The 20,561-nt window shown below is 40.9% G+C and overlaps 70 non-coding genes and 5 pseudogenes across 70 annotated transcripts; 43 read left to right on the forward strand and 32 right to left on the reverse strand.

Moving 5' to 3' along the window:
- Window positions 1-185: 185 nt before the first annotated feature.
- Window positions 186-302, reverse strand: LOC114782359 (uncharacterized; annotated as a pseudogene).
- Window positions 303-445: 143 nt separating this feature from the next.
- LOC114782357 (5S ribosomal RNA) lies at window positions 446-564 on the reverse strand. The gene has a single exon (XR_003747992.1). It is a non-coding gene; the product is annotated as a 5S ribosomal RNA (ribosomal RNA).
- Window positions 565-707: 143 nt separating this feature from the next.
- Window positions 708-826, reverse strand: LOC114782335 (5S ribosomal RNA). Its single transcript, XR_003747971.1, has one exon. It is a non-coding gene; the product is annotated as a 5S ribosomal RNA (ribosomal RNA).
- A 145-nt stretch (window positions 827-971) lies between these two features.
- LOC114782372 (5S ribosomal RNA) lies at window positions 972-1,090 on the reverse strand. The gene has a single exon (XR_003748002.1). It is a non-coding gene; the product is annotated as a 5S ribosomal RNA (ribosomal RNA).
- Window positions 1,091-1,234: 144 nt separating this feature from the next.
- On the reverse strand, window positions 1,235-1,353 carry LOC114782383 (5S ribosomal RNA). Its single transcript, XR_003748013.1, has one exon. It is a non-coding gene; the product is annotated as a 5S ribosomal RNA (ribosomal RNA).
- A 143-nt stretch (window positions 1,354-1,496) lies between these two features.
- Window positions 1,497-1,615, reverse strand: LOC114782395 (5S ribosomal RNA). The gene has a single exon (XR_003748024.1). It is a non-coding gene; the product is annotated as a 5S ribosomal RNA (ribosomal RNA).
- Window positions 1,616-1,759: 144 nt separating this feature from the next.
- On the reverse strand, window positions 1,760-1,878 carry LOC114782406 (5S ribosomal RNA). Its single transcript, XR_003748035.1, has one exon. It is a non-coding gene; the product is annotated as a 5S ribosomal RNA (ribosomal RNA).
- A 144-nt stretch (window positions 1,879-2,022) lies between these two features.
- Window positions 2,023-2,141, reverse strand: LOC114782341 (5S ribosomal RNA). The gene has a single exon (XR_003747977.1). It is a non-coding gene; the product is annotated as a 5S ribosomal RNA (ribosomal RNA).
- A 145-nt stretch (window positions 2,142-2,286) lies between these two features.
- LOC114782354 (5S ribosomal RNA) lies at window positions 2,287-2,404 on the reverse strand. The gene has a single exon (XR_003747989.1). It is a non-coding gene; the product is annotated as a 5S ribosomal RNA (ribosomal RNA).
- A 144-nt stretch (window positions 2,405-2,548) lies between these two features.
- Window positions 2,549-2,667, reverse strand: LOC114782353 (5S ribosomal RNA). Its single transcript, XR_003747988.1, has one exon. It is a non-coding gene; the product is annotated as a 5S ribosomal RNA (ribosomal RNA).
- A 144-nt stretch (window positions 2,668-2,811) lies between these two features.
- Window positions 2,812-2,930, reverse strand: LOC114782364 (5S ribosomal RNA). The gene has a single exon (XR_003747994.1). It is a non-coding gene; the product is annotated as a 5S ribosomal RNA (ribosomal RNA).
- A 144-nt stretch (window positions 2,931-3,074) lies between these two features.
- Window positions 3,075-3,193, reverse strand: LOC114782365 (5S ribosomal RNA). The gene has a single exon (XR_003747995.1). It is a non-coding gene; the product is annotated as a 5S ribosomal RNA (ribosomal RNA).
- A 144-nt stretch (window positions 3,194-3,337) lies between these two features.
- LOC114782366 (5S ribosomal RNA) lies at window positions 3,338-3,456 on the reverse strand. Its single transcript, XR_003747996.1, has one exon. It is a non-coding gene; the product is annotated as a 5S ribosomal RNA (ribosomal RNA).
- A 144-nt stretch (window positions 3,457-3,600) lies between these two features.
- LOC114782367 (5S ribosomal RNA) lies at window positions 3,601-3,719 on the reverse strand. The gene has a single exon (XR_003747997.1). It is a non-coding gene; the product is annotated as a 5S ribosomal RNA (ribosomal RNA).
- A 144-nt stretch (window positions 3,720-3,863) lies between these two features.
- LOC114782368 (5S ribosomal RNA) lies at window positions 3,864-3,982 on the reverse strand. Its single transcript, XR_003747998.1, has one exon. It is a non-coding gene; the product is annotated as a 5S ribosomal RNA (ribosomal RNA).
- Window positions 3,983-4,126: 144 nt separating this feature from the next.
- LOC114782369 (5S ribosomal RNA) lies at window positions 4,127-4,245 on the reverse strand. Its single transcript, XR_003747999.1, has one exon. It is a non-coding gene; the product is annotated as a 5S ribosomal RNA (ribosomal RNA).
- A 145-nt stretch (window positions 4,246-4,390) lies between these two features.
- Window positions 4,391-4,509, reverse strand: LOC114782370 (5S ribosomal RNA). The gene has a single exon (XR_003748000.1). It is a non-coding gene; the product is annotated as a 5S ribosomal RNA (ribosomal RNA).
- Window positions 4,510-4,653: 144 nt separating this feature from the next.
- On the reverse strand, window positions 4,654-4,772 carry LOC114782349 (5S ribosomal RNA). The gene has a single exon (XR_003747985.1). It is a non-coding gene; the product is annotated as a 5S ribosomal RNA (ribosomal RNA).
- A 147-nt stretch (window positions 4,773-4,919) lies between these two features.
- Window positions 4,920-5,038, reverse strand: LOC114782371 (5S ribosomal RNA). Its single transcript, XR_003748001.1, has one exon. It is a non-coding gene; the product is annotated as a 5S ribosomal RNA (ribosomal RNA).
- A 147-nt stretch (window positions 5,039-5,185) lies between these two features.
- Window positions 5,186-5,302, reverse strand: LOC114782362 (uncharacterized; annotated as a pseudogene).
- A 149-nt stretch (window positions 5,303-5,451) lies between these two features.
- Window positions 5,452-5,570, reverse strand: LOC114782361 (uncharacterized; annotated as a pseudogene).
- Window positions 5,571-5,716: 146 nt separating this feature from the next.
- On the reverse strand, window positions 5,717-5,835 carry LOC114782373 (5S ribosomal RNA). Its single transcript, XR_003748003.1, has one exon. It is a non-coding gene; the product is annotated as a 5S ribosomal RNA (ribosomal RNA).
- Window positions 5,836-5,980: 145 nt separating this feature from the next.
- Window positions 5,981-6,099, reverse strand: LOC114782374 (5S ribosomal RNA). Its single transcript, XR_003748004.1, has one exon. It is a non-coding gene; the product is annotated as a 5S ribosomal RNA (ribosomal RNA).
- A 419-nt stretch (window positions 6,100-6,518) lies between these two features.
- On the reverse strand, window positions 6,519-6,637 carry LOC114782375 (5S ribosomal RNA). The gene has a single exon (XR_003748005.1). It is a non-coding gene; the product is annotated as a 5S ribosomal RNA (ribosomal RNA).
- A 145-nt stretch (window positions 6,638-6,782) lies between these two features.
- Window positions 6,783-6,900, reverse strand: LOC114782356 (5S ribosomal RNA). The gene has a single exon (XR_003747991.1). It is a non-coding gene; the product is annotated as a 5S ribosomal RNA (ribosomal RNA).
- Window positions 6,901-7,046: 146 nt separating this feature from the next.
- Window positions 7,047-7,165, reverse strand: LOC114782376 (5S ribosomal RNA). The gene has a single exon (XR_003748006.1). It is a non-coding gene; the product is annotated as a 5S ribosomal RNA (ribosomal RNA).
- A 145-nt stretch (window positions 7,166-7,310) lies between these two features.
- On the reverse strand, window positions 7,311-7,429 carry LOC114782377 (5S ribosomal RNA). Its single transcript, XR_003748007.1, has one exon. It is a non-coding gene; the product is annotated as a 5S ribosomal RNA (ribosomal RNA).
- Window positions 7,430-7,865: 436 nt separating this feature from the next.
- LOC114782355 (5S ribosomal RNA) lies at window positions 7,866-7,985 on the reverse strand. The gene has a single exon (XR_003747990.1). It is a non-coding gene; the product is annotated as a 5S ribosomal RNA (ribosomal RNA).
- A 147-nt stretch (window positions 7,986-8,132) lies between these two features.
- LOC114782360 (uncharacterized) lies at window positions 8,133-8,253 on the reverse strand (annotated as a pseudogene).
- A 136-nt stretch (window positions 8,254-8,389) lies between these two features.
- LOC114782363 (uncharacterized) lies at window positions 8,390-8,509 on the reverse strand (annotated as a pseudogene).
- Window positions 8,510-8,653: 144 nt separating this feature from the next.
- On the reverse strand, window positions 8,654-8,772 carry LOC114782358 (5S ribosomal RNA). The gene has a single exon (XR_003747993.1). It is a non-coding gene; the product is annotated as a 5S ribosomal RNA (ribosomal RNA).
- Window positions 8,773-8,917: 145 nt separating this feature from the next.
- Window positions 8,918-9,036, reverse strand: LOC114782352 (5S ribosomal RNA). Its single transcript, XR_003747987.1, has one exon. It is a non-coding gene; the product is annotated as a 5S ribosomal RNA (ribosomal RNA).
- A 325-nt stretch (window positions 9,037-9,361) lies between these two features.
- Window positions 9,362-9,480, forward strand: LOC114782378 (5S ribosomal RNA). Its single transcript, XR_003748008.1, has one exon. It is a non-coding gene; the product is annotated as a 5S ribosomal RNA (ribosomal RNA).
- A 144-nt stretch (window positions 9,481-9,624) lies between these two features.
- On the forward strand, window positions 9,625-9,743 carry LOC114782379 (5S ribosomal RNA). The gene has a single exon (XR_003748009.1). It is a non-coding gene; the product is annotated as a 5S ribosomal RNA (ribosomal RNA).
- Window positions 9,744-9,887: 144 nt separating this feature from the next.
- On the forward strand, window positions 9,888-10,006 carry LOC114782380 (5S ribosomal RNA). The gene has a single exon (XR_003748010.1). It is a non-coding gene; the product is annotated as a 5S ribosomal RNA (ribosomal RNA).
- Window positions 10,007-10,150: 144 nt separating this feature from the next.
- On the forward strand, window positions 10,151-10,269 carry LOC114782381 (5S ribosomal RNA). The gene has a single exon (XR_003748011.1). It is a non-coding gene; the product is annotated as a 5S ribosomal RNA (ribosomal RNA).
- Window positions 10,270-10,413: 144 nt separating this feature from the next.
- LOC114782382 (5S ribosomal RNA) lies at window positions 10,414-10,532 on the forward strand. Its single transcript, XR_003748012.1, has one exon. It is a non-coding gene; the product is annotated as a 5S ribosomal RNA (ribosomal RNA).
- A 143-nt stretch (window positions 10,533-10,675) lies between these two features.
- Window positions 10,676-10,794, forward strand: LOC114782348 (5S ribosomal RNA). The gene has a single exon (XR_003747984.1). It is a non-coding gene; the product is annotated as a 5S ribosomal RNA (ribosomal RNA).
- A 143-nt stretch (window positions 10,795-10,937) lies between these two features.
- LOC114782384 (5S ribosomal RNA) lies at window positions 10,938-11,056 on the forward strand. The gene has a single exon (XR_003748014.1). It is a non-coding gene; the product is annotated as a 5S ribosomal RNA (ribosomal RNA).
- A 144-nt stretch (window positions 11,057-11,200) lies between these two features.
- On the forward strand, window positions 11,201-11,319 carry LOC114782385 (5S ribosomal RNA). Its single transcript, XR_003748015.1, has one exon. It is a non-coding gene; the product is annotated as a 5S ribosomal RNA (ribosomal RNA).
- Window positions 11,320-11,464: 145 nt separating this feature from the next.
- Window positions 11,465-11,583, forward strand: LOC114782387 (5S ribosomal RNA). The gene has a single exon (XR_003748016.1). It is a non-coding gene; the product is annotated as a 5S ribosomal RNA (ribosomal RNA).
- Window positions 11,584-11,727: 144 nt separating this feature from the next.
- Window positions 11,728-11,846, forward strand: LOC114782388 (5S ribosomal RNA). The gene has a single exon (XR_003748017.1). It is a non-coding gene; the product is annotated as a 5S ribosomal RNA (ribosomal RNA).
- A 144-nt stretch (window positions 11,847-11,990) lies between these two features.
- LOC114782389 (5S ribosomal RNA) lies at window positions 11,991-12,109 on the forward strand. Its single transcript, XR_003748018.1, has one exon. It is a non-coding gene; the product is annotated as a 5S ribosomal RNA (ribosomal RNA).
- Window positions 12,110-12,253: 144 nt separating this feature from the next.
- Window positions 12,254-12,372, forward strand: LOC114782390 (5S ribosomal RNA). Its single transcript, XR_003748019.1, has one exon. It is a non-coding gene; the product is annotated as a 5S ribosomal RNA (ribosomal RNA).
- A 144-nt stretch (window positions 12,373-12,516) lies between these two features.
- LOC114782391 (5S ribosomal RNA) lies at window positions 12,517-12,635 on the forward strand. The gene has a single exon (XR_003748020.1). It is a non-coding gene; the product is annotated as a 5S ribosomal RNA (ribosomal RNA).
- Window positions 12,636-12,779: 144 nt separating this feature from the next.
- Window positions 12,780-12,898, forward strand: LOC114782351 (5S ribosomal RNA). The gene has a single exon (XR_003747986.1). It is a non-coding gene; the product is annotated as a 5S ribosomal RNA (ribosomal RNA).
- A 144-nt stretch (window positions 12,899-13,042) lies between these two features.
- LOC114782392 (5S ribosomal RNA) lies at window positions 13,043-13,161 on the forward strand. The gene has a single exon (XR_003748021.1). It is a non-coding gene; the product is annotated as a 5S ribosomal RNA (ribosomal RNA).
- A 144-nt stretch (window positions 13,162-13,305) lies between these two features.
- Window positions 13,306-13,424, forward strand: LOC114782393 (5S ribosomal RNA). Its single transcript, XR_003748022.1, has one exon. It is a non-coding gene; the product is annotated as a 5S ribosomal RNA (ribosomal RNA).
- Window positions 13,425-13,568: 144 nt separating this feature from the next.
- On the forward strand, window positions 13,569-13,687 carry LOC114782394 (5S ribosomal RNA). Its single transcript, XR_003748023.1, has one exon. It is a non-coding gene; the product is annotated as a 5S ribosomal RNA (ribosomal RNA).
- A 144-nt stretch (window positions 13,688-13,831) lies between these two features.
- LOC114782396 (5S ribosomal RNA) lies at window positions 13,832-13,950 on the forward strand. Its single transcript, XR_003748025.1, has one exon. It is a non-coding gene; the product is annotated as a 5S ribosomal RNA (ribosomal RNA).
- A 144-nt stretch (window positions 13,951-14,094) lies between these two features.
- LOC114782397 (5S ribosomal RNA) lies at window positions 14,095-14,213 on the forward strand. The gene has a single exon (XR_003748026.1). It is a non-coding gene; the product is annotated as a 5S ribosomal RNA (ribosomal RNA).
- Window positions 14,214-14,357: 144 nt separating this feature from the next.
- On the forward strand, window positions 14,358-14,476 carry LOC114782398 (5S ribosomal RNA). Its single transcript, XR_003748027.1, has one exon. It is a non-coding gene; the product is annotated as a 5S ribosomal RNA (ribosomal RNA).
- Window positions 14,477-14,620: 144 nt separating this feature from the next.
- LOC114782399 (5S ribosomal RNA) lies at window positions 14,621-14,739 on the forward strand. The gene has a single exon (XR_003748028.1). It is a non-coding gene; the product is annotated as a 5S ribosomal RNA (ribosomal RNA).
- Window positions 14,740-14,883: 144 nt separating this feature from the next.
- LOC114782400 (5S ribosomal RNA) lies at window positions 14,884-15,002 on the forward strand. Its single transcript, XR_003748029.1, has one exon. It is a non-coding gene; the product is annotated as a 5S ribosomal RNA (ribosomal RNA).
- Window positions 15,003-15,146: 144 nt separating this feature from the next.
- LOC114782401 (5S ribosomal RNA) lies at window positions 15,147-15,265 on the forward strand. The gene has a single exon (XR_003748030.1). It is a non-coding gene; the product is annotated as a 5S ribosomal RNA (ribosomal RNA).
- Window positions 15,266-15,409: 144 nt separating this feature from the next.
- On the forward strand, window positions 15,410-15,528 carry LOC114782402 (5S ribosomal RNA). Its single transcript, XR_003748031.1, has one exon. It is a non-coding gene; the product is annotated as a 5S ribosomal RNA (ribosomal RNA).
- Window positions 15,529-15,672: 144 nt separating this feature from the next.
- LOC114782403 (5S ribosomal RNA) lies at window positions 15,673-15,791 on the forward strand. Its single transcript, XR_003748032.1, has one exon. It is a non-coding gene; the product is annotated as a 5S ribosomal RNA (ribosomal RNA).
- A 144-nt stretch (window positions 15,792-15,935) lies between these two features.
- Window positions 15,936-16,054, forward strand: LOC114782404 (5S ribosomal RNA). Its single transcript, XR_003748033.1, has one exon. It is a non-coding gene; the product is annotated as a 5S ribosomal RNA (ribosomal RNA).
- Window positions 16,055-16,197: 143 nt separating this feature from the next.
- LOC114782405 (5S ribosomal RNA) lies at window positions 16,198-16,316 on the forward strand. The gene has a single exon (XR_003748034.1). It is a non-coding gene; the product is annotated as a 5S ribosomal RNA (ribosomal RNA).
- A 144-nt stretch (window positions 16,317-16,460) lies between these two features.
- On the forward strand, window positions 16,461-16,579 carry LOC114782407 (5S ribosomal RNA). Its single transcript, XR_003748036.1, has one exon. It is a non-coding gene; the product is annotated as a 5S ribosomal RNA (ribosomal RNA).
- Window positions 16,580-16,723: 144 nt separating this feature from the next.
- LOC114782408 (5S ribosomal RNA) lies at window positions 16,724-16,842 on the forward strand. The gene has a single exon (XR_003748037.1). It is a non-coding gene; the product is annotated as a 5S ribosomal RNA (ribosomal RNA).
- Window positions 16,843-16,986: 144 nt separating this feature from the next.
- LOC114782409 (5S ribosomal RNA) lies at window positions 16,987-17,105 on the forward strand. Its single transcript, XR_003748038.1, has one exon. It is a non-coding gene; the product is annotated as a 5S ribosomal RNA (ribosomal RNA).
- A 144-nt stretch (window positions 17,106-17,249) lies between these two features.
- Window positions 17,250-17,368, forward strand: LOC114782410 (5S ribosomal RNA). Its single transcript, XR_003748039.1, has one exon. It is a non-coding gene; the product is annotated as a 5S ribosomal RNA (ribosomal RNA).
- Window positions 17,369-17,512: 144 nt separating this feature from the next.
- On the forward strand, window positions 17,513-17,631 carry LOC114782411 (5S ribosomal RNA). Its single transcript, XR_003748040.1, has one exon. It is a non-coding gene; the product is annotated as a 5S ribosomal RNA (ribosomal RNA).
- A 144-nt stretch (window positions 17,632-17,775) lies between these two features.
- Window positions 17,776-17,894, forward strand: LOC114782336 (5S ribosomal RNA). Its single transcript, XR_003747972.1, has one exon. It is a non-coding gene; the product is annotated as a 5S ribosomal RNA (ribosomal RNA).
- A 144-nt stretch (window positions 17,895-18,038) lies between these two features.
- Window positions 18,039-18,157, forward strand: LOC114782337 (5S ribosomal RNA). Its single transcript, XR_003747973.1, has one exon. It is a non-coding gene; the product is annotated as a 5S ribosomal RNA (ribosomal RNA).
- Window positions 18,158-18,301: 144 nt separating this feature from the next.
- On the forward strand, window positions 18,302-18,420 carry LOC114782338 (5S ribosomal RNA). Its single transcript, XR_003747974.1, has one exon. It is a non-coding gene; the product is annotated as a 5S ribosomal RNA (ribosomal RNA).
- A 144-nt stretch (window positions 18,421-18,564) lies between these two features.
- On the forward strand, window positions 18,565-18,683 carry LOC114782339 (5S ribosomal RNA). Its single transcript, XR_003747975.1, has one exon. It is a non-coding gene; the product is annotated as a 5S ribosomal RNA (ribosomal RNA).
- Window positions 18,684-18,827: 144 nt separating this feature from the next.
- On the forward strand, window positions 18,828-18,946 carry LOC114782340 (5S ribosomal RNA). Its single transcript, XR_003747976.1, has one exon. It is a non-coding gene; the product is annotated as a 5S ribosomal RNA (ribosomal RNA).
- A 144-nt stretch (window positions 18,947-19,090) lies between these two features.
- LOC114782342 (5S ribosomal RNA) lies at window positions 19,091-19,209 on the forward strand. The gene has a single exon (XR_003747978.1). It is a non-coding gene; the product is annotated as a 5S ribosomal RNA (ribosomal RNA).
- Window positions 19,210-19,353: 144 nt separating this feature from the next.
- On the forward strand, window positions 19,354-19,472 carry LOC114782343 (5S ribosomal RNA). Its single transcript, XR_003747979.1, has one exon. It is a non-coding gene; the product is annotated as a 5S ribosomal RNA (ribosomal RNA).
- Window positions 19,473-19,616: 144 nt separating this feature from the next.
- LOC114782344 (5S ribosomal RNA) lies at window positions 19,617-19,735 on the forward strand. The gene has a single exon (XR_003747980.1). It is a non-coding gene; the product is annotated as a 5S ribosomal RNA (ribosomal RNA).
- Window positions 19,736-19,879: 144 nt separating this feature from the next.
- Window positions 19,880-19,998, forward strand: LOC114782345 (5S ribosomal RNA). Its single transcript, XR_003747981.1, has one exon. It is a non-coding gene; the product is annotated as a 5S ribosomal RNA (ribosomal RNA).
- A 144-nt stretch (window positions 19,999-20,142) lies between these two features.
- On the forward strand, window positions 20,143-20,261 carry LOC114782346 (5S ribosomal RNA). Its single transcript, XR_003747982.1, has one exon. It is a non-coding gene; the product is annotated as a 5S ribosomal RNA (ribosomal RNA).
- A 144-nt stretch (window positions 20,262-20,405) lies between these two features.
- LOC114782347 (5S ribosomal RNA) lies at window positions 20,406-20,524 on the forward strand. Its single transcript, XR_003747983.1, has one exon. It is a non-coding gene; the product is annotated as a 5S ribosomal RNA (ribosomal RNA).
- Window positions 20,525-20,561: the final 37 nt, after the last annotated feature.

Below are 20,561 nucleotides of genomic sequence, written 5' to 3' on the forward strand. Positions count from 1 at the left end.
ATGACTAGACCAGGCGTTCTTGGGCTGGTTGGCTGTAAGCAATCTCTGCTTGAAAATCTTGGACTTTAAAACCTAGGCTTGAAAACATATCACAGAGTGAAAAATACCTCTTAACTTACTTTAGAAAAAAACTAACAAAGCGATGCAAAAAAACTTCATTTTTAAAAAGGTTTTTCAACAGTTAAAGCTTACAGCACCTGGTATTCCCAGGAGGTCTCCCATCCAAGTACTAACCAGGCCCAAGCCTCTTAGCTTCCGAGATCAGACGAGACCGGGCGTTCTTGGGCTGGTATGCCGTAAGCAATCTCTGCTTGAAAATCTTGGACTTTAAACAACCTAGGCTTGAAAACATATCACAGAGTGAAAATACCTCTTAACTTACTTTAGAAAAAAACTAACAAAGCGATGCAAAAAAACTTCATTTAAAAAGTTTTTCAACAGTTAAAGCTTACAGACCCTGGTATTCCCAGGAGGTCTCCCATCCAAGTACTAACCAGGCCCAAGCCTTCTTAGCTTCCGAGATCAGACGAGACCAGGCGTTCTTGGGCTGGTATGGCCGTAAGCAATCTCTGCTTGAAAATCTTGGACTTTAAACAACCTAGGCTTGAAAACATATCACAGAGTGAAAATACCTCTTAAACTTACTTAGAAAAAAACTAACAAAGCGATGCAAAAAAACTTCATTTTAAAAAGTTTTTCAACAGTTAAGCTTACAGCACCTGGTATTCCCAGGAGGTCTCCCATCCAAGTACTAACCAGGCCCAAGCCTTCTTAGCTTCCGAGATCAGACGAGACCGGGCGTTCTTGGGCTGGTATGGCCGTAAGCAATCTCTGCTTGAAAATCTTGGACTTTAAAACAACCTAGGCTTGAAAACATATCACAGAGTGAAAATACCTCTTAACTTACTTTAGAAAAAAACTAACAAAGCGATGCAAAAAAACTTCATTTTAAAAAGTTTTTCAACAGTTAAAGCTTACAGCACCTGGTATTCCCAGGAGGTCTCCCATCCAAGTACTAACCAGGCCCAAGCCTTCTTAGCTTCCGAGATCAGACGAGACCGGGCGTTCTTGGGCTGGTATGGCCGTAAGCAATCTCTGCTTGAAAATCTTGGACTTTAAACAACCTAGGCTTGAAAACATATCACAGAGTGAAAATACCTCTTAACTTACTTTAGAAAAAAACTAACAAAGCGATGCAAAAAAACTTCATTTTAAAAAGTTTTTCAACAGTTAAAGCTTACAGCACCTGGTATTCCCAGGAGGTCTCCCATCCAAGTACTAACCAGGCCCAAGCCTTCTTAGCTTCCGAGATCAGACGAGACCGGGCGTTCTTGGGCTGGTATGGCCGTAAGCAATCTCTGCTTGAAAATCTTGGACTTTAAACAACCTAGGCTTGAAAACATATCACAGAGTGAAAATACCTCTTAACTTACTTAGAAAAAAACTAACAAAGCGATGCAAAAAAACTTCATTTTAAAAAGTTTTTCAACAGTTAAAGCTTACAGCACCTGGTATTCCCAGGAGGTCTCCCATCCAAGTACTAACCAGGCCCAAGCCTTCTTAGCTTCCGAGATCAGACGAGACCGGGCGTTCTTGGGCTGGTATGGCCGTAAGCAATCTCTGCTTGAAAATCTTGGACTTTAAACAACCTAGGCTTGAAAACATATCACAGAGTGAAAATACCTCTTAACTTACTTTAGAAAAAAACTAACAAAGCGATGCAAAAAAACTTCATTTTAAAAAGTTTTTCAACAGTTAAAGCTTACAGCACCTGGTATTCCCAGGAGGTCTCCCATCCAAGTACTAACCAGGCCCAAGCCTTCTTAGCTTCCGAGATCAGACGAGACCGGGCGTTCTTGGGCTGGTATGGCCGTAAGCAATCTCTGCTTGAAAATCTTGGACTTTAAACAACCTAGGCTTGAAAACATATCACAGAGTGAAAATACCTCTTAACTTACTTTAGAAAAAAACTAACAAAGCGATGCAAAAAAACTTCATTTTAAAAAGTTTTTCAACAGTTAAAGCTTACAGCACCTGGTATTCCCAGGAGGTCTCCCATCCAAGTACTAACCAGGCCCAAGCCTTCTTAGCTTCCGAGATCAGACGAGACCGGGCGTTCTTGGGCTGGTATGGCCGTAAGCAATCTCTGCTTGAAAATCTTGGACTTTAAACAACCTAGGCTTGAAAACATATCACAGAGTGAAAATACCTCTTAACTTACTTTAGATAAAAAACTAACAAAGCGATGCAAAAAAACTTCATTTTAAAAAGTTTTTCAACAGTTAAAGCTTACAGCACCTGGTATTCCCAGGAGGTCTCCATCCAAGTACTAACCAGGCCCAAGCCTTCTTAGCTTCCGAGATCAGACGAGACCGGGCGTTCTTGGGCTGGTATGGCCGTAAGCAATCTCTGCTTGAAAATCTTGGACTTTAAACAACCTAGGCTTGAAAACATATCACAGAGTGAAAATACCTCTTAACTTACTTTAGATAAAAACTAACAAAGCGATGCAAAAAAACTTCATTTTAAAAAGTTTTTCAACAGTTAAAGCTTACAGCACCTGGTATTCCCAGGAGGTCTCCCATCCAAGTACTAACCAGGCCCAAGCCTTCTTAGCTTCCGAGATCAGACGAGACCGGGCGTTCTTGGGCTGGTATGGCCGTAAGCAATCTCTGCTTGAAAATCTTGGACTTTAAACAACCTAGGCTTGAAAACATATCACAGAGTGAAAATACCTCTTAACTTACTTTAGATAAAAACTAACAAAGCGATGCAAAAAAACTTCATTTTAAAAAGTTTTTCAACAGTTAAAGCTTACAGCACCTGGTATTCCCAGGAGGTCTCCCATCCAAGTACTAACCAGGCCCAAGCCTTCTTAGCTTCCGAGATCAGACGAGACCGGGCGTTCTTGGGCTGGTATGGCCGTAAGCAATCTCTGCTTGAAAATCTTGGACTTTAAACAACCTAGGCTTGAAAACATATCACAGAGTGAAAATACCTCTTAACTTACTTTAGAAAAAAACTAACAAAGCGATGCAAAAAAACTTCATTTTAAAAAGTTTTTCAACAGTTAAAGCTTACAGCACCTGGTATTCCCAGGAGGTCTCCCATCCAAGTACTAACCAGGCCCAAGCCTTCTTAGCTTCCGAGATCAGACGAGACCGGGCGTTCTTGGGCTGGTATGGCCGTAAGCAATCTCTGCTTGAAAATCTTGGACTTTAAACAACCTAGGCTTGAAAACATATCACAGAGTGAAAATACCTCTTAACTTACTTTAGAAAAAAACTAACAAAGCGATGCAAAAAAACTTCATTTTAAAAAGTTTTTCAACAGTTAAAGCTTACAGCACCTGGTATTCCCAGGAGGTCTCCCATCCAAGTACTAACCAGGCCCAAGCCTTCTTAGCTTCCGAGATCAGACGAGACCGGGCGTTCTTGGGCTGGTATGGCCGTAAGCAATCTCTGCTTGAAAATCTTGGACTTTAAACAACCTAGGCTTGAAAACATATCACAGAGTGAAAATACCTCTTAACTTACTTTAGAAAAAAACTAACAAAGCGATGCAAAAAAACTTCTTTTTAAAAAGTTTTTCAACAGTTAAAGCTTACAGCACCTGGTATTCCCAGGAGGTCTCCCATCCAAGTACTAACCAGGCCCAAGCCTTCTTAGCTTCCGAGATCAGACGAGACCGGGCGTTCTTGGGCTGGTATGGCCGTAAGCAATCTCTGCTTGAAAATCTTGGACTTTAAACAACCTAGGCTTGAAAACATATCACAGAGTGAAAATACCTCTTAACTTACTTTAGAAAAAAACTAACAAAGCGATGCAAAAAAACTTCATTTTAAAAAGTTTTTCAACAGTTAAAGCTTACAGCACCTGGTATTCCCAGGAGGTCTCCCATCCAAGTACTAACCAGGCCCAAGCCTTCTTAGCTTCCGAGATCAGACGAGACCGGGCGTTCTTGGGCTGGTATGGCCGTAAGCAATCTCTGCTTGAAAATCTTGGACTTTAAACAACCTAGGCTTGAAAACATATCACAGAGTGAAAATACCTCTTAACTTACTTTAGAAAAAAACTAACAAAGCGATGCAAAAAAACTTCATTTTAAAAAGTTTTTCAACAGTTAAAGCTTACAGCACCTGGTATTCCCAGGAGGTCTCCCATCCAAGTACTAACCAGGCCCAAGCCTTCTTAGCTTCCGAGATCAGACGAGACCGGGCGTTCTTGGGCTGGTATGGCCGTAAGCAATCTCTGCTTGAAAATCTTGGACTTTAAACAACCTAGGCTTGAAAACATATCACAGAGTGAAAATACCTCTTAACTTACTTTAGAAAAAAACTAACAAAGCGATGCAAAAAAAACTTCATTTTAAAAAGTTTTTCAACAGTTAAAGCTTACAGCACCTGGTATTCCCAGGAGGTCTCCCATCCAAGTACTAACCAGGCCCAAGCCTTCTTAGCTTCCGAGATCAGACGAGACCGGGCGTTCTTGGGCTGGTATGGCCGTAAGCAATCTCTGCTTGAAAATCTTGGACTTTAAACAACCTAGGCTTGAAAACATATCACAGAGTGAAAATACCTCTTAACTTACTTTAGAAAAAAACTAACAAAGCGATGCAAAAAAACTTCATTTTAAAAAGTTTTTCAACAGTTAAAGCTTACAGCACCTGGTATTCCCAGGAGGTCTCCCATCCAAGTACTAACCAGGCCCAAGCCTTCTTAGCTTCCGAGATCAGACGAGACCAGGCGTTCTTGGGCTGGTATGGCCGTAAGCAATCTCTGCTTGAAAATCTTGGACTTTAAAACAACCTAGGCTTGAAAACATATCACAGAGTGAAAATACCTCTTAACTTACTTTAGAAAAAAACTAACAAAGCGATGCCAAAAAAAATTTCATTTTAAAAAGTTTTTCAACAGTTAAAGCTTACAGCACCTGGTATTCCCAGGAGGTCTCCCATCCAAGTACTAACCAGGCCCAAGCCTTCTTAGCTTCCGAGATCAGACGAGACCGGGCGTTCTTGGGCTGGTATGGCCGTAAGCAATCTCTGCTTGAAAATCTTGGACTTTAAACAACCTAGGCTTGAAAAAAATATCACAGAGTGAAAATACCTCTTAACTTACTTTAGATAAAAAACTAACAAAGCGATGCAAAAAAAACTTCATTTTAAAAAGTTTTTCAACAGTTAAAGCTTACAGCCCTGGTATTCCCAGGAGGTCTCCCATCAAGTACAAACCAGGCCCAAGCCTTCTTAGCTTCCGAGATCAGACGAGACCGGGGCTGTTTGGGCTGGTATGGCTGTAAGCAATCTCTGCTTGAAAATCTTGAACTTTAAAAAAAACCTAGGCTTGAAAACATATCACAGAGTGAAAATACATCTTAACTTACTTTAGATAAAAACTAACAAAGCGATGCAAAAAAAAACTTCATTTTAAAAAGGTTTTTCAACAGTTAAAGCTTACAGCACCTGGTATTCCCAGGAGGTCTCCCATCCAAGTACACCAGGCCCAAGCCTTCTTAGCTCTCCGAGATCAGACGAGACCGGGCGTTTATTGGGCTGGTATGGCCGTAGGCAATTCTGCTTGAAAATCTTTTGGATCTTTAAAAAACCTAGGCTGAAACAATATCACAGAGTGAAAATACCTCTTAACTTACTTAGAAAAAAAACTAACAAAGCGATGCAAAAAAACTTCATTTTTAAAAAGTTTTTCAACAGTTAAAGCTTACAGCACCTGGTATTCCCAGGAGGTCTCCCATCCAAGTACTAACCAGGCCCAAGCCTTCTTAGCTTCCGAGATCAGACGAGACCGGGCGTTCTTGGGCTGGTATGGCCGTAAGCAATCTCTGCTTGAAAATCTTGGACTTTAAACAACCTAGGCTTGAAAACATATCACAGAGTGAAAATACCTCTTAACTTACTTTAGATAAAAAACTAACAAAGCGATGCAAAAAAACTTCATTTTAAAAAGTTTTTCAACAGTTAAAGCTTACAGCACCTGGTATTCCCAGGAGGTCTCCCATCCAAGTACTAACCAGGCCCAAGCCTTCTTAGCTTCCGAGATCAGACGAGACCGGGCGTTCTTGGGCTGGTATGGCCGTAAGCAATCTCTGCTTGAAAATCTTGGACTTTAAACAACCTAGGCTTGAAAACATATCACAGAGTGAAAATACCTCTTAACTTACTTTAGATAAAAACTAACAAAGCGATGGGAAAAAAACTCATTTAAAAGTTTTTCAACAGTTAAAGCTTACAGGCACCTGGTATTCTGTCCGAGGATGTTGTCTCCCATCCAAAGTACATAACCAGGCCCAAGCCTTCTTAGTCTTCCGAGATCAGACGAGACAGGGCTGCTTGGGCCGGTATGGCCATAAGCAATCTCTTGCTTGAAAAATCGTGGACTTAAACAACCTAGGCTCTGAAAACATATCACAGAGTGAAAATACCTCTTAACCTTACTTTAGATAAAAGACATAACAAAGCGATGCAAAAAAAACTTCATTTAAAAAGTTTTTCACAGTTAAAGCTTACAGCACCTGGTATTCCCAGGAGGTCTCCCATCCAAGTACTAACCAGGCCCAAGCCTTCTTAGCTTCCGAGATCAGACGAGACCGGGCGTTCTTGGGCTGGTATGGCCGTAAGCAATCTCTGCTTGAAAATCTTGGACTTAAAACAACCTAGGCTTGAAAACATATCACAGAGTGAAAATACCTCTTAACTTACTTTAGATAAAAACTAACAAAGCGATGCAAAAAAACTTCATTTTAAAAAGTTTTTCAACAGTTAAAAGCTTACAGCACCTGGTATTCCAGGAGGTCTCCCATCCAAGTACTAACCAGGCCCAAGCCTTCTTAGCTTCCGAGATCAGACGAGACCGGGCGTTCTTGGGCTGGTATGGCCGTAAGCAATCTCTGCTTGAAAATCTTGGACTTTAAACAACCTAGGCTTGAAAACATATCACAGAGTGAAAAAAACTCTTAACTTACTTTAGATAAAAACTAACAAAGCGATGCAAAAAAAAACTTCATTTTAAAAAGTTTTTCAACAGTTAAAGCTTACAGCACCTGGTATTCCCAGGAGGTCTCCCATCCAAGTACTAACCAGGCCCAAGCCTTCTTAGCTTCCGAGATCAGACGAGACCGGGCGTTCTTGGGCTGGTATGGCCGTAAGCAATCTCTGCTTGAAAATCTTGGACTTTAAAACAACCTAGGCTTGAAAACATATCACAGAGTGAAAATACCTCTTAACTTACTTTAGATAAAAACTAACAAAGCGATGCAAAAAAACTTCATTTTAAAAAGTTTTTCAACAGTTAAAGCTTACAGCACCTGGTATTCCCAGGAGGTCTCCCATCCAAGTACTAACCAGGCCCAAGCCTTCTTAGCTTCCGAGATCAGACGAGACCGGGCGTTCTTGGGCTGGTATGGCCGTAAGCAATCTCTGCTTGAAAATCTTGGACTTTAAACAACCTAGGCTTGAAAACATATCACAGAGTGAAAATACCTCTTAACTTACTTTAGATAAAAACTAACAAAGCGATGCAAAAAAGTAAAACTTCAGTTTAAAAGTTTTTTTCACAACATTTAAAGCTTACAGCACCTGGTATTCGCAGGAAGGGTCCTCCTATCCACATGAGACTAACCAGGCCCAAGCCTCTTCTTAGCTTCCCGACGATCAGACGAGACCCGGGCGTTCTGGGCTGGTATGGCACCGTAAAGCATAGTCCTTGCTTGCAAAATTCTTGGGACTTATAACCACCTAGGCTTGAAAACATATCACAGAGTGAAAATACCTCTGAACTTAATGTATAGATAAAACTAAACAAAGCGATGCAAAAAAACTTCATTTTAAAAAGTTTTTCAACAGTTTAAAGCTTACAGCACCTGGTATTCCCCAGGAGGTCTCCCATCCAAGTACTAACCAGGCCCAAGCCTTCTTAGCTTCCGAGATCAGACGAGACCGGGCGTTCTTGGGCTGGTATGGCCATAAGCAATCTCTGCTTGAGAAAATCTTGGACTTTAAACAACCTAGGCTTGAAAACATATCACAGAGTGAAAATACATCTTAACTTACTTTAGATAAAAACTACAAAGCGATGCAAAAAAAAATTCATTTCAAAAGTTTTTTCAACAGTTAAGAGCTTACAGCACCCTGGATATTCCCAGGAGGTCTCCCATCAAAGTACAAACCAGGCCCAAGCCTTCTTAGCTTCCGAGATCAGACGAGACCGGGCGTTATTGGGCTGGTATGGCCGTAGGCAATGTCTGCTTGAAAATCTTGAACTTAAAACAACCTAGGCTTGAAAACATATCACAGAGTGAAAATACCTCTTAACTTACTTTAGATAAAACTAACAAAGCGATGGAAAAAAACTTCATTTTAAAAAGTTTTTCAACAGTTAAAGCACCTGGTATTCGCAGGAGGTCTCCCATCCAAGTACTAACCAGGCCCAAGCCTTCTTAGCTTCCGAGATCAGACAAGACCGGGCGTTCTTGGGCCTGGTATGGCCGTAAGCAATCTCTGCTTGAAAATCTTGGACTTTAAACAACCTAGGCTTGAAAACATATCACAGAGTGAAAATACCTCTTAACTTACTTTAGATAAAAACTAACAAAGCGATGCAAAAAAACTTCATTTTAAAAAGTTTTTCAACAGTTAAAGCTTACAGCACCTGGTATTCCCAGGAGGTCTCCCATCCAAGTACTAACCAGGCCCAAGCCTTCTTTGCTTCTGAGATCAGACGAGACCGGGCGTTCTTGGGCTGGTATGGCCCTAAGCAATCTCTGCTTGAAAATCTTGGACTTTAAACAACCTAGGCTTGAAAACATATCACAGAGTGAAAATACCTCTTACCTTACTTTAGATAAAAACTAACAAAGCGATGCAAAAAAACTTCATTTTTAAAAAGTTTTTCAACAGTTAAAGCTTACAGCACCTGGTATTCCCAGGAGGTCTCCCATCCAAGTACTAACCAGGCCCAAGCCTTCTTAGATTCCGAGATCAGACGAGACCGGGCGTTCTTGGGCTGGTATGGCCGTAAGCAATCTCTGCTTGAAAATCTTGGACTTTAAACAACCTAGGCTTGAAAACAAATCACAGAGTAAAAATACCTCTTAACTTACTTTAGATAAAAACTAACAAAGCAATGCAAAAAAAATTCATTTTAAAAAGTTTTTCAACAGTTAAAGCTTACAGCACCTGGTATTCCCAGGTGCTGTAAGCTTTAACTGTTGAAAAACTTTTTAAAATGAAGTTTTTTTGCATCGCTTTGTTAGTTTTTTTCTAAAGTAAGTTAAGAGGTATTTTCACTCTGTGATATGTTTTCAAGCCTAGGTTGTTTAAAGTCCAAGATTTTCAAGCAGAGATTGCTTACGGCCATACCAGCCCAAGAACGCCCGGTCTCGTCTGATCTCGGAAGCTAAGAAGGCTTGGGCCTGGTTAGTACTTGGATGGGAGACCTCCTGGGAATACCAGGTGCTGTAAGCTTTAACTGTTGAAAAACTTTTTAAAATGAAGTTTTTTTGCATCGCTTTGTTAGTTTTTTTCTAAAGTAAGTTAAGAGGTATTTTCACTCTGTGATATGTTTTCAAGCCTAGGTTGTTTAAAGTCCAAGATTTTCAAGCAGAGATTGCTTACGGCCATACCAGCCCAAGAACGCCCGGTCTCGTCTGATCTCGGAAGCTAAGAAGGCTTGGGCCTGGTTAGTACTTGGATGGGAGACCTCCTGGGAATACCAGGTGCTGTAAGCTTTAACTGTTGAAAAACTTTTTAAAATGAAGTTTTTTTGCATCGCTTTGTTAGTTTTTTTCTAAAGTAAGTTAAGAGGTATTTTCACTCTGTGATATGTTTTCAAGCCTAGGTTGTTTAAAGTCCAAGATTTTCAAGCAGAGATTGCTTACGGCCATACCAGCCCAAGAACGCCCGGTCTCGTCTGATCTCGGAAGCTAAGAAGGCTTGGGCCTGGTTAGTACTTGGATGGGAGACCTCCTGGGAATACCAGGTGCTGTAAGCTTTAACTGTTGAAAAACTTTTTAAAATGAAGTTTTTTTGCATCGCTTTGTTAGTTTTTATCTAAAGTAAGTTAAGAGGTATTTTCACTCTGTGATATGTTTTCAAGCCTAGGTTGTTTAAAGTCCAAGATTTTCAAGCAGAGATTGCTTACGGCCATACCAGCCCAAGAACGCCCGGTCTCGTCTGATCTCGGAAGCTAAGAAGGCTTGGGCCTGGTTAGTACTTGGATGGGAGACCTCCTGGGAATACCAGGTGCTGTAAGCTTTAACTGTTGAAAAACTTTTTAAAATGAAGTTTTTTTGCATCGCTTTGTTAGTTTTTTTCTAAAGTAAGTTAAGAGGTATTTTCACTCTGTGATATGTTTTCAAGCCTAGGTTGTTTAAAGTCCAAGATTTTCAAGCAGAGATTGCTTACGGCCATACCAGCCCAAGAACGCCCGGTCTCGTCTGATCTCGGAAGCTAAGAAGGCTTGGGCCTGGTTAGTACTTGGATGGGAGACCTCCTGGGAATACCAGGTGCTGTAAGCTTTAACTGTTGAAAAACTTTTAAAATGAAGTTTTTTTGCATCGCTTTGTTAGTTTTTATCTAAAGTAAGTTAAGAGGTATTTTCACTCTGTGATATGTTTTCAAGCCTAGGTTGTTTAAAGTCCAAGATTTTCAAGCAGAGATTGCTTACGGCCATACCAGCCCAAGAATGCCCGGTCTCGTCTGATCTCGGAAGCTAAGAAGGCTTGGGCCTGGTTAGTACTTGGATGGGAGACCTCCTGGGAATACCAGGTGCTGTAAGCTTTAACTGTTGAAAAACTTTTTAAAATGAAGTTTTTTTGCATCGCTTTGTTAGTTTTTTCTAAAGTAAGTTAAGAGGTATTTTCACTCTGTGATATGTTTTCAAGCCTAGGTTGTTTAAAGTCCAAGATTTTCAAGCAGAGATTGCTTACGGCCATACCAGCCCAAGAACGCCCGGTCTCGTCTGATCTCGGAAGCTAAGAAGGCTTGGGCCTGGTTAGTACTTGGATGGGAGACCTCCTGGGAATACCAGGTGCTGTAAGCTTTAACTGTTGAAAAACTTTTTAAAATGAAGTTTTTTTGCATCGCTTTGTTAGTTTTTATCTAAAGTAAGTTAAGAGGTATTTTCACTCTGTGATATGTTTTCAAGCCTAGGTTGTTTAAAGTCCAAGATTTTCAAGCAGAGATTGCTTACGGCCATACCAGCCCAAGAACGCCCGGTCTCGTCTGATCTCGGAAGCTAAGAAGGCTTGGGCCTGGTTAGTACTTGGATGGGAGACCTCCTGGGAATACCAGGTGCTGTAAGCTTTAACTGTTGAAAAACTTTTTAAAATGAAGTTTTTTTGCATCGCTTTGTTAGTTTTTTATCTAAAGTAAGTTAAGAGGTATTTTCACTCTGTGATATGTTTTCAAGCCTAGGTTGTTTAAAGTCCAAGATTTTCAAGCAGAGATTGCTTACGGCCATACCAGCCCAAGAACGCCCGGTCTCGTCTGATCTCGGAAGCTAAGAAGGCTTGGGCCTGGTTAGTACTTGGATGGGAGACCTCCTGGGAATACCAGGTGCTGTAAGCTTTAACTGTTGAAAAACTTTTTAAAATGAAGTTTTTTTGCATCGCTTTGTTAGTTTTTATCTAAAGTAAGTTAAGAGGTATTTTCACTCTGTGATATGTTTTCAAGCCTAGGTTGTTTAAAGTCCAAGATTTTCAAGCAGAGATTGCTTACGGCCATACCAGCCCAAGAACGCCCGGTCTCGTCTGATCTCGGAAGCTAAGAAGGCTTGGGCCTGGTTAGTACTTGGATGGGAGACCTCCTGGGAATACCAGGTGCTGTAAGCTTTAACTGTTGAAAAACTTTTTAAAATGAAGTTTTTTTGCATCGCTTTGTTAGTTTTTATCTAAAGTAAGTTAAGAGGTATTTTCACTCTGTGATATGTTTTCAAGCCTAGGTTGTTTAAAGTCCAAGATTTTCAAGCAGAGATTGCTTACGGCCATACCAGCCCAAGAACGCCCGGTCTCGTCTGATCTCGGAAGCTAAGAAGGCTTGGGCCTGGTTAGTACTTGGATGGGAGACCTCCTGGGAATACCAGGTGCTGTAAGCTTTAACTGTTGAAAAACTTTTTAAAATGAAGTTTTTTTGCATCGCTTTGTTAGTTTTTATCTAAAGTAAGTTAAGAGGTATTTTCACTCTGTGATATGTTTTCAAGCCTAGGTTGTTTAAAGTCCAAGATTTTCAAGCAGAGATTGCTTACGGCCATACCAGCCCAAGAACGCCCGGTCTCGTCTGATCTCGGAAGCTAAGAAGGCTTGGGCCTGGTTAGTACTTGGATGGGAGACCTCCTGGGAATACCAGGTGCTGTAAGCTTTAACTGTTGAAAAACTTTTTAAAATGAAGTTTTTTTGCATCGCTTTGTTAGTTTTTATCTAAAGTAAGTTAAGAGGTATTTTCACTCTGTGATATGTTTTCAAGCCTAGGTTGTTTAAAGTCCAAGATTTTCAAGCAGAGATTGCTTACGGCCATACCAGCCCAAGAACGCCCGGTCTCGTCTGATCTCGGAAGCTAAGAAGGCTTGGGCCTGGTTAGTACTTGGATGGGAGACCTCCTGGGAATACCAGGTGCTGTAAGCTTTAACTGTTGAAAAACTTTTTAAAATGAAGTTTTTTTGCATCGCTTTGTTAGTTTTTATCTAAAGTAAGTTAAGAGGTATTTTCACTCTGTGATATGTTTTCAAGCCTAGGTTGTTTAAAGTCCAAGATTTTCAAGCAGAGATTGCTTACGGCCATACCAGCCCAAGAACGCCCGGTCTCGTCTGATCTCAGAAGCTAAGAAGGCTTGGGCCTGGTTAGTACTTGGATGGGAGACCTCCTGGGAATACCAGGTGCTGTAAGCTTTAACTGTTGAAAAACTTTTTAAAATGAAGTTTTTTTGCATCGCTTTGTTAGTTTTTATCTAAAGTAAGTTAAGAGGTATTTTCACTCTGTGATATGTTTTCAAGCCTAGGTTGTTTAAAGTCCAAGATTTTCAAGCAGAGATTGCTTACGGCCATACCAGCCCAAGAACGCCCGGTCTCGTCTGATCTCGGAAGCTAAGAAGGCTTGGGCCTGGTTAGTACTTGGATGGGAGACCTCCTGGGAATACCAGGTGCTGTAAGCTTTAACTGTTGAAAAACTTTTTAAAATGAAGTTTTTTTGCATCGCTTTGTTAGTTTTTATCTAAAGTAAGTTAAGAGGTATTTTCACTCTGTGATATGTTTTCAAGCCTAGGTTGTTTAAAGTCCAAGATTTTCAAGCAGAGATTGCTTACGGCCATACCAGCCCAAGAACGCCCGGTCTCGTCTGATCTCGGAAGCTAAGAAGGCTTGGGCCTGGTTAGTACTTGGATGGGAGACCTCCTGGGAATACCAGGTGCTGTAAGCTTTAACTGTTGAAAAACTTTTTAAAATGAAGTTTTTTTGCATCGCTTTGTTAGTTTTTATCTAAAGTAAGTTAAGAGGTATTTTCACTCTGTGATATGTTTTCAAGCCTAGGTTGTTTAAAGTCCAAGATTTTCAAGCAGAGATTGCTTACGGCCATACCAGCCCAAGAACGCCCGGTCTCGTCTGATCTCGGAAGCTAAGAAGGCTTGGGCCTGGTTAGTACTTGGATGGGAGACCTCCTGGGAATACCAGGTGCTGTAAGCTTTAACTGTTGAAAAACTTTTTAAAATGAAGTTTTTTTGCATCGCTTTGTTAGTTTTTATCTAAAGTAAGTTAAGAGGTATTTTCACTCTGTGATATGTTTTCAAGCCTAGGTTGTTTAAAGTCCAAGATTTTCAAGCAGAGATTGCTTACGGCCATACCAGCCCAAGAACGCCCGGTCTCGTCTGATCTCGGAAGCTAAGAAGGCTTGGGCCTGGTTAGTACTTGGATGGGAGACCTCCTGGGAATACCAGGTGCTGTAAGCTTTAACTGTTGAAAAACTTTTTAAAATGAAGTTTTTTTGCATCGCTTTGTTAGTTTTTATCTAAAGTAAGTTAAGAGGTATTTTCACTCTGTGATATGTTTTCAAGCCTAGGTTGTTTAAAGTCCAAGATTTTCAAGCAGAGATTGCTTACGGCCATACCAGCCCAAGAACGCCCGGTCTCGTCTGATCTCGGAAGCTAAGAAGGCTTGGGCCTGGTTAGTACTTGGATGGGAGACCTCCTGGGAATACCAGGTGCTGTAAGCTTTAACTGTTGAAAAACTTTTTAAAATGAAGTTTTTTTGCATCGCTTTGTTAGTTTTTATCTAAAGTAAGTTAAGAGGTATTTTCACTCTGTGATATGTTTTCAAGCCTAGGTTGTTTAAAGTCCAAGATTTTCAAGCAGAGATTGCTTACGGCCATACCAGCCCAAGAACGCCCGGTCTCGTCTGATCTCGGAAGCTAAGAAGGCTTGGGCCTGGTTAGTACTTGGATGGGAGACCTCCTGGGAATACCAGGTGCTGTAAGCTTTAACTGTTGAAAAACTTTTTAAAATGAAGTTTTTTTGCATCGCTTTGTTAGTTTTTATCTAAAGTAAGTTAAGAGGTATTTTCACTCTGTGATATGTTTTCAAGCCTAGGTTGTTTAAAGTCCAAGATTTTCAAGCAGAGATTGCTTACGGCCATACCAGCCCAAGAACGCCCGGTCTCGTCTGATCTCGGAAGCTAAGAAGGCTTGGGCCTGGTTAGTACTTGGATGGGAGACCTCCTGGGAATACCAGGTGCTGTAAGCTTTAACTGTTGAAAAACTTTTTAAAATGAAGTTTTTTTGCATCGCTTTGTTAGTTTTTATCTAAAGTAAGTTAAGAGGTATTTTCACTCTGTGATATGTTTTCAAGCCTAGGTTGTTTAAAGTCCAAGATTTTCAAGCAGAGATTGCTTACGGCCATACCAGCCCAAGAACGCCCGGTCTCGTCTGATCTCGGAAGCTAAGAAGGCTTGGGCCTGGTTAGTACTTGGATGGGAGACCTCCTGGGAATACCAGGTGCTGTAAGCTTTAACTGTTGAAAAACTTTTTAAAATGAAGTTTTTTTGCATCGCTTTGTTAGTTTTTATCTAAAGTAAGTTAAGAGGTATTTTCACTCTGTGATATGTTTTCAAGCCTAGGTTGTTTAAAGTCCAAGATTTTCAAGCAGAGATTGCTTACGGCCATACCAGCCCAAGAACGCCCGGTCTCGTCTGATCTCGGAAGCTAAGAAGGCTTGGGCCTGGTTAGTACTTGGATGGGAGACCTCCTGGGAATACCAGGTGCTGTAAGCTTTAACTGTTGAAAAACTTTTTAAAATGAAGTTTTTTTGCATCGCTTTGTTAGTTTTTATCTAAAGTAAGTTAAGAGGTATTTTCACTCTGTGATATGTTTTCAAGCCTAGGTTGTTTAAAGTCCAAGATTTTCAAGCAGAGATTGCTTACGGCCATACCAGCCCAAGAACGCCCGGTCTCGTCTGATCTCGGAAGCTAAGAAGGCTTGGGCCTGGTTAGTACTTGGATGGGAGACCTCCTGGGAATACCAGGTGCTGTAAGCTTTAACTGTTGAAAAACTTTTTAAAATGAAGTTTTTTTGCATCGCTTTGTTAGTTTTTATCTAAAGTAAGTTAAGAGGTATTTTCACTCTGTGATATGTTTTCAAGCCTAGGTTGTTTAAAGTCCAAGATTTTCAAGCAGAGATTGCTTACGGCCATACCAGCCCAAGAACGCCCGGTCTCGTCTGATCTCGGAAGCTAAGAAGGCTTGGGCCTGGTTAGTACTTGGATGGGAGACCTCCTGGGAATACCAGGTGCTGTAAGCTTTAACTGTTGAAAAACTTTTTAAAATGAAGTTTTTTTGCATCGCTTTGTTAGTTTTTATCTAAAGTAAGTTAAGAGGTATTTTCACTCTGTGATATGTTTTCAAGCCTAGGTTGTTTAAAGTCCAAGATTTTCAAGCAGAGATTGCTTACGGCCATACCAGCCCAAGAACGCCCGGTCTCGTCTGATCTCGGAAGCTAAGAAGGCTTGGGCCTGGTTAGTACTTGGATGGGAGACCTCCTGGGAATACCAGGTGCTGTAAGCTTTAACTGTTGAAAAACTTTTTAAAATGAAGTTTTTTGCATCGCTTTGTTAGTTTTTATCTAAAGTAAGTTAAGAGGTATTTTCACTCTGTGATATGTTTTCAAGCCTAGGTTGTTTAAAGTCCAAGATTTTCAAGCAGAGATTGCTTACGGCCATACCAGCCCAAGAACGCCCGGTCTCGTCTGATCTCGGAAGCTAAGAAGGCTTGGGCCTGGTTAGTACTTGGATGGGAGACCTCCTGGGAATACCAGGTGCTGTAAGCTTTAACTGTTGAAAAACTTTTTAAAATGAAGTTTTTTTGCATCGCTTTGTTAGTTTTTATCTAAAGTAAGTTAAGAGGTATTTTCACTCTGTGATATGTTTTCAAGCCTAGGTTGTTTAAAGTCCAAGATTTTCAAGCAGAGATTGCTTACGGCCATACCAGCCCAAGAACGCCCGGTCTCGTCTGATCTCGGAAGCTAAGAAGGCTTGGGCCTGGTTAGTACTTGGATGGGAGACCTCCTGGGAATACCAGGTGCTGTAAGCTTTAACTGTTGAAAAACTTTTTAAAATGAAGTTTTTTTGCATCGCTTTGTTAGTTTTTATCTAAAGTAAGTTAAGAGGTATTTTCACTCTGTGATATGTTTTCAAGCCTAGGTTGTTTAAAGTCCAAGATTTTCAAGCAGAGATTGCTTACGGCCATACCAGCCCAAGAACGCCCGGTCTCGTCTGATCTCGGAAGCTAAGAAGGCTTGGGCCTGGTTAGTACTTGGATGGGAGACCTCCTGGGAATACCAGGTGCTGTAAGCTTTAACTGTTGAAAAACTTTTTAAAATGAAGTTTTTTTGCATCGCTTTGTTAGTTTTTATCTAAAGTAAGTTAAGAGGTATTTTCACTCTGTGATATGTTTTCAAGCCTAGGTTGTTTAAAGTCCAAGATTTTCAAGCAGAGATTGCTTACGGCCATACCAGCCCAAGAACGCCCGGTCTCGTCTGATCTCGGAAGCTAAGAAGGCTTGGGCCTGGTTAGTACTTGGATGGGAGACCTCCTGGGAATACCAGGTGCTGTAAGCTTTAACTGTTGAAAAACTTTTTAAAATGAAGTTTTTTTGCATCGCTTTGTTAGTTTTTATCTAAAGTAAGTTAAGAGGTATTTTCACTCTGTGATATGTTTTCAAGCCTAGGTTGTTTAAAGTCCAAGATTTTCAAGCAGAGATTGCTTACGGCCATACCAGCCCAAGAACGCCCGGTCTCGTCTGATCTCGGAAGCTAAGAAGGCTTGGGCCTGGTTAGTACTTGGATGGGAGACCTCCTGGGAATACCAGGTGCTGTAAGCTTTAACTGTTGAAAAACTTTTTAAAATGAAGATTTTTTGCATCGCTTTGTTAGTTTTTATCTAAAGTAAGTTAAGAGGTATTTTCACTCTGTGATATGTTTTCAAGCCTAGGTTGTTTAAAGTCCAAGATTTTCAAGCAGAGATTGCTTACGGCCATACCAGCCCAAGAACGCCCGGTCTCGTCTGATCTCGGAAGCTAAGAAGGCTTGGGCCTGGTTAGTACTTGGATGGGAGACCTCCTGGGAATACCAGGTGCTGTAAGCTTTAACTGTTGAAAAACTTTTTAAAATGAAGTTTTTTTGCATCGCTTTGTTAGTTTTTATCTAAAGTAAGTTAAGAGGTATTTTCACTCTGTGATATGTTTTCAAGCCTAGGTTGTTTAAAGTCCAAGATTTTCAAGCAGAGATTGCTTACGGCCATACCAGCCCAAGAACGCCCGGTCTCGTCTGATCTCGGAAGCTAAGAAGGCTTGGGCCTGGTTAGTACTTGGATGGGAGACCTCCTGGGAATACCAGGTGCTGTAAGCTTTAACTGTTGAAAAACTTTTTAAAATGAAGTTTTTTTGCATCGCTTTGTTAGTTTTTATCTAAAGTAAGTTAAGAGGTATTTTCACTCTGTGATATGTTTTCAAGCCTAGGTTGTTTAAAGTCCAAGATTTTCAAGCAGAGATTGCTTACGGCCATACCAGCCCAAGAACGCCCGGTCTCGTCTGATCTCGGAAGCTAAGAAGGCTTGGGCCTGGTTAGTACTTGGATGGGAGACCTCCTGGGAATACCAGGTGCTGTAAGCTTTAACTGTTGAAAAACTTTTTAAAATGAAGTTTTTTTGCATCGCTTTGTTAGTTTTTATCTAAAGTAAGTTAAGAGGTATTTTCACTCTGTGATATGTTTTCAAGCCTAGGTTGTTTAAAGTCCAAGATTTTCAAGCAGAGATTGCTTACGGCCATACCAGCCCAAGAACGCCCGGTCTCGTCTGATCTCGGAAGCTAAGAAGGCTTGGGCCTGGTTAGTACTTGGATGGGAGACCTCCTGGGAATACCAGGTGCTGTAAGCTTTAACTGTTGAAAAACTTTTTAAAATGAAGTTTTTTTGCATCGCTTTGTTAGTTTTTATCTAAAGTAAGTTAAGAGGTATTTTCACTCTGTGATATGTTTTCAAGCCTAGGTTGTTTAAAGTCCAAGATTTTCAAGCAGAGATTGCTTACGGCCATACCAGCCCAAGAACGCCCGGTCTCGTCTGATCTCGGAAGCTAAGAAGGCTTGGGCCTGGTTAGTACTTGGATGGGAGACCTCCTGGGAATACCAGGTGCTGTAAGCTTTAACTGTTGAAAAACTTTTTAAAATGAAGTTTTTTTGCATCGCTTTGTTAGTTTTTATCTAAAGTAAGTTAAGAGGTATTTTCACTCTGTGATATGTTTTCAAGCCTAGGTTGTTTAAAGTCCAAGATTTTCAAGCAGAGATTGCTTACGGCCATACCAGCCCAAGAACGCCCGGTCTCGTCTGATCTCGGAAGCTAAGAAGGCTTGGGCCTGGTTAGTACTTGGATGGGAGACCTCCTGGGAATACCAGGTGCTGTAAGCTTTAACTGTTGAAAAACTTTTTAAAATGAAGTTTTTTTGCATCGCTTTATTAGTTTTTATCTAAAGTAAGTTAAGAGGGATTTTCACTCTGTGATATGTTTTCAAGCCTAGGTTGTTTAAAGTCCAAGATTTTCAAGCAGAGATTGCTTACGGCCATACCAGCCCAAGAACGCCCGGTCTCGTCTGATCTCGGAAGCTAAGAAGGCTTGGGCCTGGTTAGTACTTGGATGGGAGACCTCCTGGGAATACCAGGTGCTGTAAGCTTTAACTGTTGAAAAACTTTTTAAAATGAAGTTTTTTTGCATCGCTTTGTTAGTTTTTATCTAAAGTAAGTTAAGAGGTATTTTCACTCTGTGATATGTTTTCAAACCTAGGTTGTTTAAAGTCCAAGATTTTCAAGCAGAGATTGCTTACGGCCATACCAGCCCAAGAACGCCCGGTCTCGTCTGATCTCGGAAGCTAAGAAGGCTTGGGCCTGGTTAGTACTTGGATGGGAGACCTCCTGGGAATACCAGGTGCTGTAAGCTTTAACTGTTGAAAAACTTTTTAAAATGAAGTTTTTTTGCATCGCTTTGTTAGTTTTTATCTAAAGTAAGTTAAGAGGTATTTTCACTCTGTGATATGTTTTCAAGCCTAGGTTGTTTAAAGTCCAAGATTTTCAAGCAGAGATTGCTTACGGCCATACCAGCCCAAGAACGCCCGGTCTCGTCTGATCTCGGAAGCTAAGAAGGCTTGGGCCTGGTTAGTACTTGGATGGGAGACCTCCTGGGAATACCAGGTGCTGTAAGCTTTAACTGTTGAAAAACTTTTTAAAATGAAGTTTTTTTGCATCGCTTTGTTAGTTTTTATCTAAAGTAAGTTAAGAGGTATTTTCACTCTGTGATATGTTTTCAAGCCTAGGTTGTTTAAAGTCCAAGATTTTCAAGCAGAGATTGCTTACGGCCATACCAGCCCAAGAACGCCCGGTCTCGTCTGATCTCGGAAGCTAAGAAGGCTTGGGCCTGGTTAGTACTTGGATGGGAGACCTCCTGGGAATACCAGGTGCTGTAAGCTTTAACTGTTGAAAAACTTTTTAAAATGAAGTTTTTTTGCATCGCTTTGTTAGTTTTTATCTAAAGTAAGTTAAGAGGTATTTTCACTCTGTGATATGTTTTCAAGCCTAGGTTGTTTAAAGTCCAAGATTTTCAAGCAGAGATTGCTTACGGCCATACCAGCCCAAGAACGCCCGGTCTCGTCTGATCTCGGAAGCTAAGAAGGCTTGGGCCTGGTTAGTACTTGGATGGGAGACCTCCTGGGAATACCAGGTGCTGTAAGCTTTAACTGTTGAAAAACTTTTTAAAATGAAGTTTTTTTGCATCGCTTTGTTAGTTTTTATCTAAAGTAAGTTAAGAGGTATTTTCACTCTGTGATATGTTTTCAAGCCTAGGTTGTTTAAAGTCCAAGATTTTCAAGCAGAGATTGCTTACGGCCATACCAGCCCAAGAACGCCCGGTCTCGTCTGATCTCGGAAGCTAAGAAGGCTTGGGCCTGGTTAGTACTTGGATGGGAGACCTCCTGGGAATACCAGGTGCTGTAAGCTTTAACTGTTGAAAAACTTTTTAAAATGAAGTTTTTTT

The sequence above is a fragment of the Denticeps clupeoides genome, unplaced genomic scaffold (assembly GCF_900700375.1).
Source record: "Denticeps clupeoides unplaced genomic scaffold, fDenClu1.1, whole genome shotgun sequence".
Lineage (NCBI taxonomy): Eukaryota > Metazoa > Chordata > Actinopteri > Clupeiformes > Denticipitidae > Denticeps > Denticeps clupeoides.